The sequence below is a fragment of the Podarcis bocagei genome (genome assembly GCF_964188305.1).
Source record: "Podarcis bocagei genome assembly, chromosome: 12".
Lineage (NCBI taxonomy): Eukaryota > Metazoa > Chordata > Lepidosauria > Squamata > Lacertidae > Podarcis > Podarcis bocagei.
Window position 1 is genome coordinate 20450493 of NC_138137.1, and position 16875 is coordinate 20467367.

General features: G+C 42.9%; 1 protein-coding gene across 2 annotated transcripts in view; it reads left to right on the forward strand.

The window, feature by feature from the left end:
* ZNF385D (zinc finger protein 385D) overlaps positions 1-16875 on the forward strand; it is a 560232-nt gene that overhangs the window by 127018 nt on the left and 416339 nt on the right. The gene's annotated exons all lie outside the window — the stretch shown is intronic.

Here is a 16875-nt window from a genome sequence, read left to right on the forward strand (position 1 = left end):
ATATGGGAAGTGCATTTTGATTAAAGACATCCCAAAAAGACACATGTTTATTAGGAGAACCCTCAAGATTTGGTTCAAACTCCCAAATTGGTGCTTTGAAAAACAAATTGGGAGTCTGTCCATTTCAACCCAGGGTCATAGTCTTAGGCAGCCAGAGGGGTCTGCTAATTCAAATAAAAGCAAGCAAGCAGCACGGCACTCATAAATGACAGCAACATTAAATGAAAAGGAAGAAATGAAAAAGAACTGTAGGATTTGAGAGAGACCACAAGGGTAACGGGAGGGACTGGGTTGGACCTAAGCAAAAGAAAAGCTTTGCACCAATTGTGCCACTAGAACTCTTTTATAACATTCCTGCTCCTCAGAGACACAACTTGCGAAAGAGCAAGAAGCATGGCAGAGCCAGCTGTCAGACCAGGCACAGCTTGTAAAAGCTGCTTCTGACCACTGAGGCCGTCAGGGCTTCCAGTGACAAAGCTGGATTCAGAAGCACCCCCAGCCTGCAAACCTGCTCTTTCAGGGGGAGGTGTAACCCTGTCTAGCGAAAGCAATTGAGAAATTTATCAGAGATGTGAACCACTCCTCCATAGCGCCCCCATCTTTCCAAGATTCAAATTCAGGTTATTTCCCCTCAGCCATCCACCCCACCACTGGCACTATGCAGTCCAAGGCCCACACAGCCTCTCCTGCTTCAAATGTTATGGCGAAGTAGAGTGTCATCACTGAACTAATGTTGCCTTGCCCCCAAACTTATAATGACTTCTCTCAGAATGCCACAAATACCAAATAGCATTGGGAAGAAATCGGTGTCCTGTGGCACCCCATAGTATAACTGCCAGGGGGCTGGAAAGCATTTTCCCAACTCTCTGGACTACTGTAGCACAGTGCCCCCAATTTCTATTCCATGGAGCCAGTCCAGGAGGCTACCATGGTCAATGGTATCAAAAGCCACAGACAGATCTAGCAGTATGCGCAAGGTCATGCTTCCTCTGTCCATCTCTCTGCAAAGGTCACTTATCAGGGTGACCAAGGCCGACACATTCCCATGGCCAGGTCTGAACCCAGATTGGAATAGATCTAAATAATCTGTGTCATCCAAGAAGGCTTGCAGCTGCCTCAACACAGCTCACCCCACCACCTTCTCCACAAAGGGAATAGCTGCAACTGGTCAGTTGTTATTCTAAGCCAAAGGGTTCAGGGTTACTTTCTTGAGGAGTGGTCACAGGGCAGCAAGGATTCTCCCCTCATGCAATGAAGCACTAACCACGCTGTGTACCCGACCAGTCTAATCCCCTCAGCTAGATTTGATAAGCCAAGAGGGACAGGGATCAAGAGGGCAGGTGGCCAAGAGTATAGCTGCCAGCACCCTGTCCACATCAGCTGACTGCATAAAGCGCTGGCATTGGGAATCTCACCTGGAACTGCTACAGCTGCAAAATTAAGGTCATTCCAGAGTCAAGCAACATTATCCTCAAAGTGTGTAGCCACTTGGTCACAGCAGTTTCTCAAATGCTCCAGAGACCCTTCCACCACAGAGAGAGTCTAAAGGATACAAGGCATGACTTCAGAGGAGGAAATCCAACCTCATAGGGCCCCTTCAGTCTGCTGAACCTTTCACATCCATTGACTCACACTTGGTGGAGATTGGTAGGGATGGATCGGGAGTGGGCTGGGGACAAATCGGGAGAAGGCATGGCTTGAAAGAAACCATAGCCTTCTCAGTCCCCTGATTTGCCCTTAAAAGAGGGATAAGCCTGTGCCACCCTTGGAGCTGATGTATATTGACTTCCTCCCATGGGAAGCAGTGAATGGGGAAATGTTTCAGCTCACAAGGAGAAAGGATGGAGTGCAAGAAGAACACTCCTTGCTCACTTCTGTCCTGCCAACAAGAACATGGTTGGACTTTGCATATTGCAGTTTGTCTACCACATCTGTTTCCTCTCTTGACACTGTACTGTGGCTTCTCCTGGCTAGCGCTCAATAAAAAGAATTACATGTGTATTATCATTGTTATTACTAACAATGCTTTAATGAATGGAGCTTTAATGAATGGAGGAAAACAAAGACCACAACCCCTGTCACTTCAACCCTGTCGCCTTTGCAGAAGTCATTTTCATTGCCCAGCTCATGCTAATTGCTATTGGAAAACCAGCATTGGACTAGAGGGATCTGGTCTGATCCAAGGGGGACTGTCCTTAGCTTTCTACACAGTTTCATGCATATCTGCTTGTACCTCCCAATAGCCAAGTGTTTCAATGCAGTGCTTTCCTTTTGCAGCAGGATTTTTTTTTGTCCTTACCTAGTAAATAAATGCACCTCTGCTCAATAAATTTTTAACATCACTAAAAAGAAGTTTTGAAGGCCCGAAGTAGCACCAAGCTCTGGACTAATCTTGTTAACTTTGCACTTTTTGTACATTTCATAAGAATTGCCAAGTTTAATCAGAGCTATAACACTCCAGGAACCTATTTGGTTTGAAATAATTTAATTTCCAAAGTTCTTTGACCTGAAAGCTTGGTAAACAAGCAAGCAGAAAGCAGGCCTGACATTTCTCAGCATTTAAAAATAACTTTGGGTTCCAATTCCACATGTGCTTACCTGGGAGAAATGCCGCACTGAAGCCAGTTGCAGACGTGCATAGATTGCCCTGCTATACAGTTGGAAATAGGCTGTTTATCCACAAGGCTTTGATTTCCATGTATTGAGAAAGAAAGGCAAAATGCACCCCTGTTCATGACAAGGTCCCCCTTGTTTACCTATCCCCCCTTTTAATGTGGATAGACTATTTTCCCTGTTGATGGAATGTGGAGAACCTGCAAGAAAATAAAAACACAAGAAGGTACATGATATAGTGATGTCATCATCACCATGATGTCCAGCAATAACTTGACTCCAGCTCAGAGGGAAAACATCATGTTGAGCTGGCACAACCCACAGAGATGGTAGATACGGACACTGGTGCTGAGCTTCAGTTTGGTGATCAGGGACTCCTGAATCACGTTCTGCTACATTCTCCAGAGGTAGCACTGTAACTAAACAAGAGGAAGATAACAGCCTTTGCCACCCTCCAGGCTGTTCATAAGAAAGAAGGCAGGCAGCAGGGGCTAGCTGAGGGCAAACTGAGCTTGGTGGGACAGTGCCCCATTTGCTCTAATGGACTAACCTTCCCTGCCATAAGCAGCCAGACAAGGCATTCTTGGAGGCTATGAGCCCTCGCTTCTTGCTAGGGAGAGCCAGTGTGGTGTAGTGGTTAAAAGCGGTGGACTCGTAATCTGGTGAACCGGGTTCGATTCCCCGCTCCTCCACATGCAGCTGCTGGGTGACCTTGGGCCAGTCACACTTCTCTGAAGTCTCTCAGCCCCACTCACCTCACAGAGTGTTTGTTGTGGGGGAGGAAGGGAAAGGAGAATGTTAGCCGCTTTGAGACTCCTTAGGGTAGTGATAAAGTGGGATATCAAATCCAAAGTCTTCTCTTCTTCTCTTCTATGCATGCAGATCAGGAAAATATAACTCCAGAACTTGACTTACATTTCCACGCTTTCTTTTCTTGTCCCCTCTACTTAAATTCTTTTGGACAGTATGTCACCTAGCATCTAACTTTGCCCAGGAATGAATACACTATATTATTAATCTCATGTTATTTTCCGGTTATGTAAGAGCACATTAGAATTGTCGTTTTAAATCAGTCCGCAAGCCAATGTGATGATCTTAATGTGCTGCCTAGATGTGTATCTGCACTGAATTAAACAGTAATTTGGCAGTCTCTTCTGCTAAATGCAGCAAGATAGCTAGTTAGCGTGATATGCCCAGGCAAATGTATTGTGTTGCAGTGACAGAGATAATTCCCCACAGGGATTATACTGGCATTTGACTTGATTCTTTCTGAAAAATTAACTCAGCATGCCCTTTAAGTTGAGGGAGCAAATATGTATTGTAGATTTTTCTATGAATGCTAACAAATGGGAGCTCTGGATATGAACTCTAGTCACAAACTGTGGCTGAATTTAAACTACTTCTTCTTTTAGAATGCCCTGATTTGGGGGAACAGCACCTTGATTGGAAGTTACAGCAGATTGGCTACGCAACATGTGTTAGTTTTGAGATAGAAACTGTTGCGCCTTTCCCCTTTTTATTGCTTAAATTTAATTCCCGAGTAAATTTTTTACATTCTGCTCCAGGCCAGCCAGGCAGTGCTTTGAAAACCTGTTCTAGAGGAAGTGATACATTATTAATGCCTTAATGTAGTTGGAAATATTTAGTTTCGTCTGCCTCCCCACTCCCCTGCTTTACTAAGAAGTCATTTCAGGTCATAAAACAGATTGAGATTGGTGGGGAAGAAAAGGTAGCTTTCTCCAAACAAATGTTTAGCGGAGAATGCAAATAGTTTCTGCAAGGTAGGTATGTCCGGTCAGTCTTTGTACTGCAGACAGCTCGTGTTCCTGAAGAAGATAAATAATACTCAGGGTCCCAGAAGGCGAGAAAGTGCTGCTGCACATTTTCTGTGTTCAACCGACAAAACAACATGTCTAAAAGGGTATTAACATTTCTTCGCCTCCTTCAGGTGCTACATCTGTATCATCTAAAATAGCTCCAAATATTAAGAGATGAAATAGCAGGAACTTGTAAAAGTGTGGCAGTGAGAAAACAGGATTAAAAATAACTGAAACCTCTTCTTGTTCACACAGTTTTTGCGTTGTCATTTTAGCTGCTGCGACTGTTGTGTTTCAGTTTATAGTTCAGGATTGTTTTAGTTGGTTTCATGCAAATGTTGTTTGTGGCTCGCCCTGGGAGCTAGTGTGATGAAGAGCAGGCTATAAATATGCTCAACAAACAAACAAACAAACAAACAAACAAATAAAGCCATGATTATTTGCACACTAGAAACAATAATAGTAGGTCGGAACTAATTTAGTAGGATACATGGACCTTACAGGTAGGTATCAGGAACACCAACTGGAAGTGCTGTGGATAACAGAGGTCTGATAGCCCTAAAGTGCAAGAATGGTTACTTCCAGGTTGCAGTTTAGACTGAAAGGCATGTTTCAAGCCAACCCCAGCACAAATGTGATTTGTTGATTAATCATCTTAGTAAACCTTTGGAAGCCTTTACAGAGAGAATGAGCATTTCCCCTTATCACAATTGATGATTTTATTAAAATGCAATTAGAACAAATCTTTCGAAACTCTGCTTTTGGACCCACATATGATTTATCTAACTCATGCCAGATTCTATAGCTTCAAATAAATGAGTTTTTTATGATCGTTCTAACATTGGCAGTATATTGTTGGTGGTGTCAAGTCCTTTTGCAGAACATGTATATGACCAAGCAAGCACAAAAGCAGACATTAGCTAATGTGTAGGGTTTGGCCCTACCATTGGGCAGAATGCCGTGGCTGCACATCTTGGGTTTCATGAAAGGCAGCAAAATGACTTGGGCTGCTTCTGCTAGTGTGAATACAATTCCACGATAAAGCAATCCATGTGCCACTGGTGGTGATATACAGAATCCATCCCAATATGGAATAGTGAATGCCCACACAAGCAGTCCAACTATAAGACCTGAAGTAGAGGCCTCCTAGATCAGACCAAAGGCCTATCTCGTCCAGCATTACATTGCATACATTACATACTGTCTCTTATCCTGGAAGTATTATCCAGTAGTAGCCCAAAGGGTGTTTGGACGCATTGGTGTGCAGTCCAGCAACTGCTGGCTACGTCGCCCACTACCCACATGTTTTGTGTAAGGTCTACGCGCGTTCCAGCGCATTTTCCTGTAATTGGTTTTACAGCTGTAGACTGCTTAGAAGCCACACAAGCAAAAAGGAGTATATAAATTAAATAGAAAATAAATAGATCGCCTCAATGCAAGGGGAGATCTCAGCCCATCAGGTCTCCCATGTGTAGGCATTTTCTGTGCCTACACTCCTTCGCAGGCATGTGGGGCCTGAAAGTACTCCTGTCCACAAATGGAAACAGCAATCCACATACAAATGAATATCCTAGTGTGGATTCAGCCTAAGGTAAAGGTAAAGGTAAAGGTACCCCTGCCTGTACGGGCCAGTCGTGTCCGACTCTAGGGTTGTGCGCCCATCTCACTTAAGAGGCCGGGGGCCAGCGCTGTCCGGAGACACTTCCGGGTCACGTGGCCAGCGTCACGAAGCTGCTCTGGCGAGCCGGCACCAGCGCAGCACACGGAAACGCCGTTTACCTTCCCGCTATAAAGCGGTACCTATTTATCTACTTGCACTTAGGGGTGCTTTCGAACTGCTAGGTGGGCAGGAGCTGGGACCGAAAGACGGGAGCTCACCCCGCTGCAGGGATTCGAACTGCCGACCATACGATCGGCAAGTCCTAGGCACTGAGGTTTTACCCACAGCGCCACCCGCGTCCCTAAGGTAGTTGATAATTAATGGGACGCGGGTGGCGCTGTGGGTAAAACCTCAGTGCCTAGGACTTGCCGATCGTATGGTCGGCAGTTCGAATCCCTGCAGCGGGGTGAGCTCCCGTCTTTCGGTCCCAGCTCCTGCCCACCTAGCAGTTCGAAAGCACCCCTAAGTGCAAGTAGATAAATAGGTACCGCTTTATAGCGGGAAGGTAAACGGCGTTTCCGTGTGCTGCGCTGGTGCCGGCTCGCCAGAGCAGCTTCGTGACGCTGGCCACGTGACCCGGAAGTGTCTCCGGACAGCGCTGGCCCCCGGCCTCTTAAGTGAGATGGGCGCACAACCCTAGAGTCGGACACGACTGGCCCGTACAGGCAGGGGTACCTTTACCTTTACCTTTACCTTAGGCTGAATCCACACTAGGATATTCATTTGTATGTGGATTGCTGTTTCCATTTGTGGACAGGAGTACTTTCAGGCCCCACATGCCTGCGAAGGAGTGTAGGCACAGAAAATGCCTACACATGGGAGACCTGATGGGCTGAGATCTCCCCTTGCATTGAGGCGATCTATTTATTTTCTATTTAATTTATATACTCCTTTTTGCTTGTGTGGCTTCTAAGCAGTCTACAGCTGTAAAACCAATTACAGGAAAATGCGCTGGAACGCGCGTAGACCTTACACAAAACATGTGGGTAGTGGGCGACGTAGCCAGCAGTTGCTGGACTGCACACCAATGCGTCCAAACACCCTTTGGGCTACTACTGGATAATACTTCCAGGATAAGAGACAGTATGTAATGTATGCAATGTAATGCTGGACGAGATAGGCCTTTGGTCTGATCTAGGAGGCCTCTACTTCAGGTCTTATAGTTGGACTGCTTGTGTGGGCATTCACTATTCCATATTGGGATGGATTCTGTATATCACCACCAGTGGCACATGGATTGCTTTATCGTGGAATTGTATTCACACTAGCAGAAGCAGCCCAAGTCATTTTGCTGCCTTTCATGAAACCCAAGATGTGCAGCCACGGCATTCTGCCCAATGGTAGGGCCAAACCCTACACATTAGCTAATGTCTGCTTTTGTGCTTGCTTGGTCATATACATGTTCTGCAAAAGGACTTGACACCACCAACAATATACTGCCAATGTTAGAACGATCATAAAAAACTCATTTATTTGAAGCTATAGAATCTGGCATGAGTTAGATAAATCATATGTGGGTCCAAAAGCAGAGTTTCGAAAGATTTGTTCTAATTGCATTTTAATAAAATCATCAATTGTGATAAGGGGAAATGCTCATTCTCTCTGTAAAGGCTTCCAAAGGTTTACTAAGATGATTAATCAACAAATCACATTTGTGCTGGGGTTGGCTTGAAACATGCCTTTCAGTCTAAACTGCAACCTGGAAGTAACCATTCTTGCACTTTAGGGCTATCAGACCTCTGTTATCCACAGCACTTCCAGTTGGTGTTCCTGATACCTACCTGTAAGGTCCATGTATCCTACTAAATTAGTTCCGACCTACTATTATTGTTTCTAGTGTGCAAATAATCATGGCTTTATTTGTTTGTTTGTTTGTTTGTTTGTTTGTTGAGCATATTTATAGCCTGCTCTTCATCACACTAGCTCCCAGGGCGAGCCACAAACAACATTTGCATGAAACCAACTAAAACAATCCTGAACTATAAACTGAAACACAACAGTCGCAGCAGCTAAAATGACAACGCAAAAACTGTGTGAACAAGAAGAGGTTTCAGTTATTTTTAATCCTGTTTTCTCACTGCCACACTTTTACAAGTTCCTGCTATTTCATCTCTTAATATTTGGAGCTATTTTAGATGATACAGATGTAGCACCTGAAGGAGGCGAAGAAATGTTAATACCCTTTTAGACATGTTGTTTTGTCGGTTGAACACAGAAAATGTGCAGCAGCACTTTCTCGCCTTCTGGGACCCTGAGTATTATTTATCTTCTTCAGGAACACGAGCTGTCTGCAGTACAAAGACTGACCGGACATACCTACCTTGCAGAAACTATTTGCATTCTCCGCTAAACATTTGTTTGGAGAAAGCTACCTTTTCTTCCCCACCAATCTCAATCTGTTTTATGACCTGAAATGACTTCTTAGTAAAGCAGGGGAGTGGGGAGGCAGACGAAACTAAATATTTCCAACTACATTAAGGCATTAATAATGTATCACTTCCTCTAGAACAGGTTTTCAAAGCACTGCCTGGCTGGCCTGGAGCAGAATGTAAAAAATTTACTCGGGAATTAAATTTAAGCAATAAAAAGGGGAAAGGCGCAACAGTTTCTATCTCAAAACTAACACATGTTGCGTAGCCAATCTGCTGTAACTTCCAATCAAGGTGCTGTTCCCCCAAATCAGGGCATTCTAAAAGAAGAAGTAGTTTAAATTCAGCCACAGTTTGTGACTAGAGTTCATATCCAGAGCTCCCATTTGTTAGCATTCATAGAAAAATCTACAATACATATTTGCTCCCTCAACTTAAAGGGCATGCTGAGTTAATTTTTCAGAAAGAATCAAGTCAAATGCCAGTATAATCCCTGTGGGGAATTATCTCTGTCACTGCAACACAATACATTTGCCTGGGCATATCACGCTAACTAGCTATCTTGCTGCATTTAGCAGAAGAGACTGCCAAATTACTGTTTAATTCAGTGCAGATACACATCTAGGCAGCACATTAAGATCATCACATTGGCTTGCGGACTGATTTAAAACGACAATTCTAATGTGCTCTTACATAACCGGAAAATAACATGAGATTAATAATATAGTGTATTCATTCCTGGGCAAAGTTAGATGCCAGGTGACATACTGTCCAAAAGAATTTAAGTAGAGGGGACAAGAAAAGAAAGCGTGGAAATGTAAGTCAAGTTCTGGAGTTATATTTTCCTGATCTGCATGCATAGAAGAGAAGAAGAGAAGACTTTGGATTTGATATCCCACTTCTGTCGTGATGACTAACTAGTTCTATTGATTTCAGTGGGCACTAAGGTAACCTAATTTAGACTGGAATTGAGTCAACCCACTGGAATTGGCTGCATGGTGACTATTTCAAAATCATGCACATCGCTTCTCTCCCTGTGGCTATCTAGTCATGTGCATTTGCAGAAGTTGCCTGCAATTATTTAAAATCAAAATTTGTGATGGCATCCGAAAAGCTTAAACTTATGACTATGGGCTACATTTATCCAGTTGACTGACTCACAGGATTTTCAAGTATTCCCGGACTGAATGGCTGTATAGATTGACCCCAAACCTCCCATTCTACTACTCAGAACTCTATACAAATTCATCTTTTATTGATCCTCTTTGTTCTGCTTTTTCCTTCTTCACCGCTATCCATCAAGATACCTCCAATCTGTGGATGCGAACAAAGACCAAATTACATTAATGCGGTTTTCAGGTGAAAAAGCTTTTGGACCTTCTGATTATGAGAAGCCAATTCCTGTTGCAGCTATAATATATCTCCAGAATTGCGTGCGTTCTGCAGTTCTGTGCAAGCTAGACAAAGCATAGAATCTTTTTAAAGAATCCCAGTGTTTGTGTGTTGTTTTAAAAGGTAGGTTTCTGCCTCTCATGGCTGAGAATATATGCACATATGTGTAAAGCCACTTCCTACAAAAATCTCTAAATATGACTGCCACCAGTCAAGGGTGGGACTCCAGTGTCTTGAACAACTCCTAGCTTCTTCCAAGAACTGGTGGTAGCACACACCCCTTTTGTAAATCTGCTTAGCGTGTATAATTTATTCCAGTTGCAAAATTCAATCTTTTCTGGTAGGTTTTTTTTTCTTAGCACAGAATTAAGGTTACCTTGGCACAGCTTAAAAATGAAATTATAGCCCAGTGTTTGCATAGCCATATATTGTGTTCCCTCTAGGAGAATAGATTCCGCAGCTTGCAGTGGCTATATTATTTTCACCAACTCTCCAGCTATTCTCTGTTCTATTAAATCTCTCTCTCATTTCTGTAGTTCTTTATTACCCCTCCCCTTACTGCTGTTTTCTTAATTTAATTTTCGGATCTATAATAGCTCTGTAAATCATTAGCAGATATAGTTTCCACAAATGTGATATGCCTAATAAAGCTGTACGATATATGTATTTTTCCCAGGCTCGAGCAATTCATGTAGATGTGATACTAAAGCCAACAAGTGCTTTCCCATCTTTCAGATTCTGGTTTGCTGATACAAATCTAATCAACAAAGACCAGCTGACATGTTTGTGGGGTTGGAGTCCAGCCAATACAAGGATGGTTGTCTGGTTGCGCTTATTCATTTACAGGAGGGGTGGGGAAACTGTGCTCTTCCTGATGTTGCTGGAATCCAGCTTCCACCATCCTTGACCACCAGACATGGGTGCCCAGAAATAGCTTGAGGGCCACAGGTTTCCCATCCTTGGCTGGACCTAGACACATCAAATAAGTGTTTCACTTAAACGTGTTTTGAACTTTGCATTAGAAATCAGGATGGCAAAAACCAGTACTTTACAGCACCATCTGGTGTCACACTTTTAGAATGCATAAACAACACATATAAAGAGCCTTTTCTTTGCCAACGTAGCTGAGTCCCCTGTTTAACATTTTTCAGCTGAAGTTTTCTGAGTGTGTCAAGATTCTGGATGGCTCAATAAGAACATAAGAAGAACTGATGATCTAGTCTAGGGTCCCATCCTCACAGCTGCCAACCAGAGCCCTGTGGGAAACCTGCAAGCAGGACCTGGGCACAAAAAAATTCTCCCTCTCTGCAGTTTCCAGCAACTGGTATTCACTGGTATGACTGGTATGACTGTACTAGCAGAGCTAGTAGCCATAGAGCCAAGCACTGATGTAACCATTTTAAGTTGTGTAAGATTATAATTTGGCAGACCTGATGTGACACACTTTGCAGTGAAAGCATACTTTAATTGTCATTAAATAGTATCTTGAGGGTTAATCATGATCACAGAAGAGTTAAAGTTAAATATCTAGATGGTAAAACTACACATTAATTCTTTCCTGCACTAGTTATTCCCAAGTCTTTTAAAAAAGCAAACAAATTGGACCACTGATTCCCATTTATTCAGTATTTTTTAATATGCTTCTTGCTTTTCTAACTTTATGGTCAGTGACCCCCAGCTGTTCACACAACTTTGTAATTAACTTAGCTTAATTGGTTTATGATCAACCTTCCAGTATTGGTCTTAAAGGATTCTTGCAATTGTAATTATATATAAAACTTATGTCTGAAATTCTCCAAGAACTCAAGAACCTTTAGTGTAAATTAAAAGGAACAATAGTGGTTAGCAACTAAATTTACTCAAATACTTTCATTAATAACAGTGATGTCTCTAATGTTTCCTTGCTTTCCAACATTCCCACCAAATATGAAAAAATGCACTCTCTTTCCTTACAGAACCATTGGCTTACCACTTTACTATTGAATTTGTTTTGTGTGTGTGGTACAGACCCTAGCAATATGATGACACAACTGAACTCTGGTTTCGTTTCCTCCTCCCACCCCAGTATAGGTTCATATTTTTATTATTGTCTGTAGTGCTGATCTGCAGTACATTACACTTGCAGCTTATGCACATTTAACTTTATCGCTTGGCAAACATTAAAAAAATAAGAGAGGGCAGGTGTTTGGGGAAAAACAACTTTGGCAGCCCCACCTGCTATTGCACCCAAAATATTTTGACTATACGCAATTTTGGCTTTAGGCATGACCCTCAGAATGTAACCTCCACATAAGTTGCAGCCTTACTGTAGTATGTAGTGACCTTCTCATAATAGAGTAAGTCAGTGGTATAGCGTGGGTTGCTGGAGCCCGGGATGGGACAGGTGTGGGCAGGGTGGTGGGGGGTGGACTGGGCAACTGGGGTGGGGGCACATGCATGGAGCCTGTGTGAAGGGTGAACAGAGCCTGCCTCCCAACAGGCTCTTCACCTGCTGCCTCCACCTGCCCACTAGACAAACCCACCTGCTGCCACACCTCAACTGCTATGGCTCTATGCCTGTTGTGGGGGTGCCTGATTGTGCCCCCTAAAAAATGTACACCTGTGGCCATGGCCCCCCCTGGCCCCCCACCCTATGCCTCTGGAACAAGTACCATGTGTATTATGGGACTCAAGCACAAGACTGGTCAGGGGAAAAAATCTCACACTCAGTGGTTCCACTTTCATTGAGTAATCAGCGAAGGACAATTTGGTCATTTTTGGTTTCTCTCTATTTATCATTTTCCAGTCTTAAGTTCAGAGCACCACATTTATGCATTTTTGATGTTTTATTATTATTATTATTAGTCCTCGTGAAAATTTGTCAGTGTTCTGGTGCAAATTTCTCCTCATATATACATTTCTGTATGCAGTTTTGCCCAATAACACACATTTTGCAAGCAATTTTCTCTAACATAATGCATTTCATAGGATGCTTTTGTTAGCTTATGCATTTTAATGCACACTTTCTCCTAATATACACATGTTTGCACCCATTGGCTGGTTGGAGAACCATGTTGCAAAATTCTGAGAAGTGGTCATTTTGAAGGATGGCCATGCTTTCATTCACATGTTGTTTGAGAAAGTGAGAACTGGGTAGGTTCAAATTAAAATCCAGTTCAAATCAAATTTCCTTTCAATCTCTGTGACTAACCAAGAAACATTGTATGGATGTGGGTCAATTACTTCCCCAGGGCAATGTCCAGGTATGGACAGAAAAAGATAAATCCCAAATGCAGAAAAACCTGATGTCAAAAAGAAATACAAAAAAAACTCCCAAGCAAACTCATAATGAAGTCAAACCTTCAGCTAAGGCTGTATATTTCTAATACATATGTACGGCATTTCTTGAAAACCCTTTTACATTCTTAAAGTTTTCAAATAATTATCGAGCTGAGGAAAAAATATTAGCTAGTTTGCTGATGCTGAAAATCCGTTTCTAAGTGGCGCACAGCATAATAGACCAGATTTGGCATCTTTAAGAGGATTGAGGACCTTGAAGATAGCTCTTATGACATATTCTTGCCTTATCAAAATGTGGCTCTTGAAGTCTTAATGTCATACATTTCCCCCTCTAGTGTGACAGTTTTGCTTATTAATCATGTGAATTGTAAATTCCAAACCACCGTTCTGTGGGTTTTGAATTAATGTGCAACTGTTTAAAATAACTGGCATCACACATAGTACTTATCAATGTTTTTACCTGAAACTTTGCATTTTCAGCTTCACATGTAATTCTGACTTTTCTTCTTCTTCCTCCTCCTTCTCCTCCTCTCATTTTCTTTCATTTGACATTGTAGAAACCATCACATCTTCAACTGTTAAGAGTCTGAGAAGGCCCTGTAGCTCATTTGTGGAGCTCTGAATATAGAAGATCCCATCCCATTTGCATCTCCACTTAAAATAATCCCAGGTAGGAGGACTGGAAAGACACCAGCTCAAATCCTTGGGGACCTGCTGCCCATCAGAGTAGATCAGGTACCAATGACATGCCAATGACATGCTAAACTACAGTTCCCACCATCAAAGACATACCTAAGGGTTGAAAAAACTGTCCTTAATCGGGGATGCAGGCCTGGATGGGTTATATACAAGGCAGCTTCATGCATTCAAGCACAATCCCCAAAGTAGGATTTGACATGTGCAGTTGTCCTGCAGTTTCCATGAAATATCTCCCTCCTCTAGATAAACCCCTTCCCCCTTTCAATATGTACAGTTTAAGCCATTTGGAAACAGCAGCAATGCTTTTGGAAAGTGCTTATTTTTAGAAATGATGAGCAAACTTACAGGAATGGCAAGGAAAAACAAGAGAAGAAAAAGCTTACTACGACATAATTTGTTGTCTTAGTATAAAATCAAATCTAATCTAGGTATAATGGATATAAGTCTATGATCCCCAAACGGAATATATTACTCAACAGTGGCAAAACTCTGGCTTTACTGCCAAGTTGACTGCTGAATCATTTAAAGAATGGCTTAGTGCCCAAGGCTCAATTTCTGTTGTGTGAGGAGTCCTGTCTTCCAAGTTTAAATATTCTTTCTTCTTATTTAAATGTATTCATGTTCTTCCTAATTCTCTCTTTTCTAGATGTCCCAACTGTGACTTCATTAAATTTCTCCTTCCCCTACAGCACTTGCTAGTCTTGACTCTTCATGAGCTCTGATCGAGTACAAAGGTAGCTCATTTAAGTTTCTCCTTTGCTACAATCCCCATGTATCATGTTTCTCTGGGATTATTTTGAAAAGTTTCGTTTTAGCAGAACTATCAGGATTGAGGGCTTTGATCTACAACTTGGCTGTTGTGGAAATGAGCCAATCCCCGGAAGGGTGTAGTCACTTGCCATACACACCCTACTAATGTTTTATCTATTATGGCTATATATTTCTGCCTTTCCTAGTTGCCTTCACAGAAGAAAAACTGGGACAGAAGGAGTGCTTCAGTCCACCCAGCGAGTCTGTCTACAGCCAAGCTTGCAGTTTGTCTTTCCCCCAAACCACTTTGCTGTTTCTGATTGACTAGCTATTGGTATCAACCATCTTTCACGCCCCCCCCCCCTTAAAGTATGTCCCGACTCTGCAAGTCTGCAACAGCCTTGCATTTTTAACTTTATTATATTAATGATACTTAGGTCACATCCACACTGTACATCTAAAGCACATGGTTCTCCTCAAAGAATCCTGGGAACTGTAGATTGGTACAGGTGCTGGGAATTGTAGCTCTATGAGGGGTAAACTTCAGTTCCTGGGGTTCTTTGTGGGAAGGTATGTTGATGGTATAAATGTCCTTTAAATGTGCTGCTCTTCCACAGAAGAGCCCAGAAATACCTGTGTATGTTATGTGCCATGCAGGAAACAAACCAGCCCCATTTCAGCAGTGGAAATGCATTATGTGCCTTATTTCATGTATCTTGCTGTAGGAGTTCAATCTTTTACTTTCTACTCCACTTCCTGCTTGCCTAATCTTTGCTAGCCATTAATAGATGCATCTGTTTATATCTGAAGTCTCTTGGGGCATCTCTAGAGATTCTATCATTATTTCCTTGGATTTGAACCAGCCCTAGTTCTGTGAACTAGATCTGACCCCGATCATCCTAACACACATGGCGACTCCCATCCTACTAGCGCTGCCTATTGCCAAGGCTTTGTCACAACCACTCGTCCCACCTTAAAAAGCAACCAGGAAGTATATTACAGAGCCAGACAACTGGGCAGATGAGAAATCTCAGCGAGAAAACTTTGGAGAGGAATGTTGCCATTCATATACGTGATCTGTAAGATTTAGTTACCATTGATGGATTAACCTGATCAGTGTTCTTAAATCTGACCATAGAAAGGTCACAATTTAATACTTTTCTACATGGTCACGTCAACTCAGTCTCATCTCAAATAACACTGCTCCTTGGACATTATGGGAATGGTATGTCAGCGAGTCCCCAGAGTCCCCCGTTAACAAAAACAGAATCGTTTTGTAAACATTGGAACCATTGGAACTCATCTTTCGGTGGTTTTAAGTTCAGCTGTTTATATACTTTTCTGCAATGCAAAGGATTGTTGATGGCCCTGCTAGTGTATGAAAATTGGTTTGAGCCAGAAAAGAATTTGGAATATGAATTGGCTCTCCCCACAACCTTAAGAATGCTGAAAACCGAGCTGAAGCACATTAGCACTGTGAAGTACATTAGACTGGAGGAGAGCAAATATACTTACTTATAACAAGGTGCTTGTTATAAGGAGGTGTCTGTGGTTCGCCTTCCACCCAACTGTATCCTCACAACTAACTTGTGAGGTGAGTTAAAGTAAAGGTAAAGGGATCCCTGACCATTAGGTCCAGTCGTGACTGACTCTGGGGTTGCGGCGCTTATCTCGCTTTATTGGCCGAGGGAGCCGGCGTTTGTCTCAGACAGCTTCCAGGTCATGAGGCCAGCATGACTAAGCCGCTTCTGGTGAACCAGAGCAGCGCACAGAAATGCCGTTTACCTTCCCGCCGGAGCAGTACCTATTTATCTACTTGCACTTTGACGTGCTTTCGAACTGCTAGGTTGGCAGGAGCAGGGACTGAGCAATGGGAGCTCACCCTGTCACAGGGATTTGAACCGCCGACCTTCTGATCGGCAAGTCCTAGGCTCTGTGGTTTAACCCACAGCGCCACCCGCATCCCTGTGAGGTGAGTTAGGCTAGGATATAGTGACCAATATAAGTGGCCAAAGGTCATCTGATACACTCACACGGCAGGGGTAAACAAGGCAGTGCCTCCAGATGTTATTGAACTCCAACTCCCATCAGCCCCACCCAGTAGGGATAATGGGAGCTATAGTGACATGCTATCTGTAGAGCACTAGACAATGCTATGCTGGCATTCTGTGTACTTTGTAATATTAAATACTGGGACAAACAATGGAGAGGATTGGTGCCTTCCTGTTCTGCTTGTGGAAACACAATACAGTGGTACCTCGGGTTACAGACTCTTCAGGTTACAGATTCCACAAAT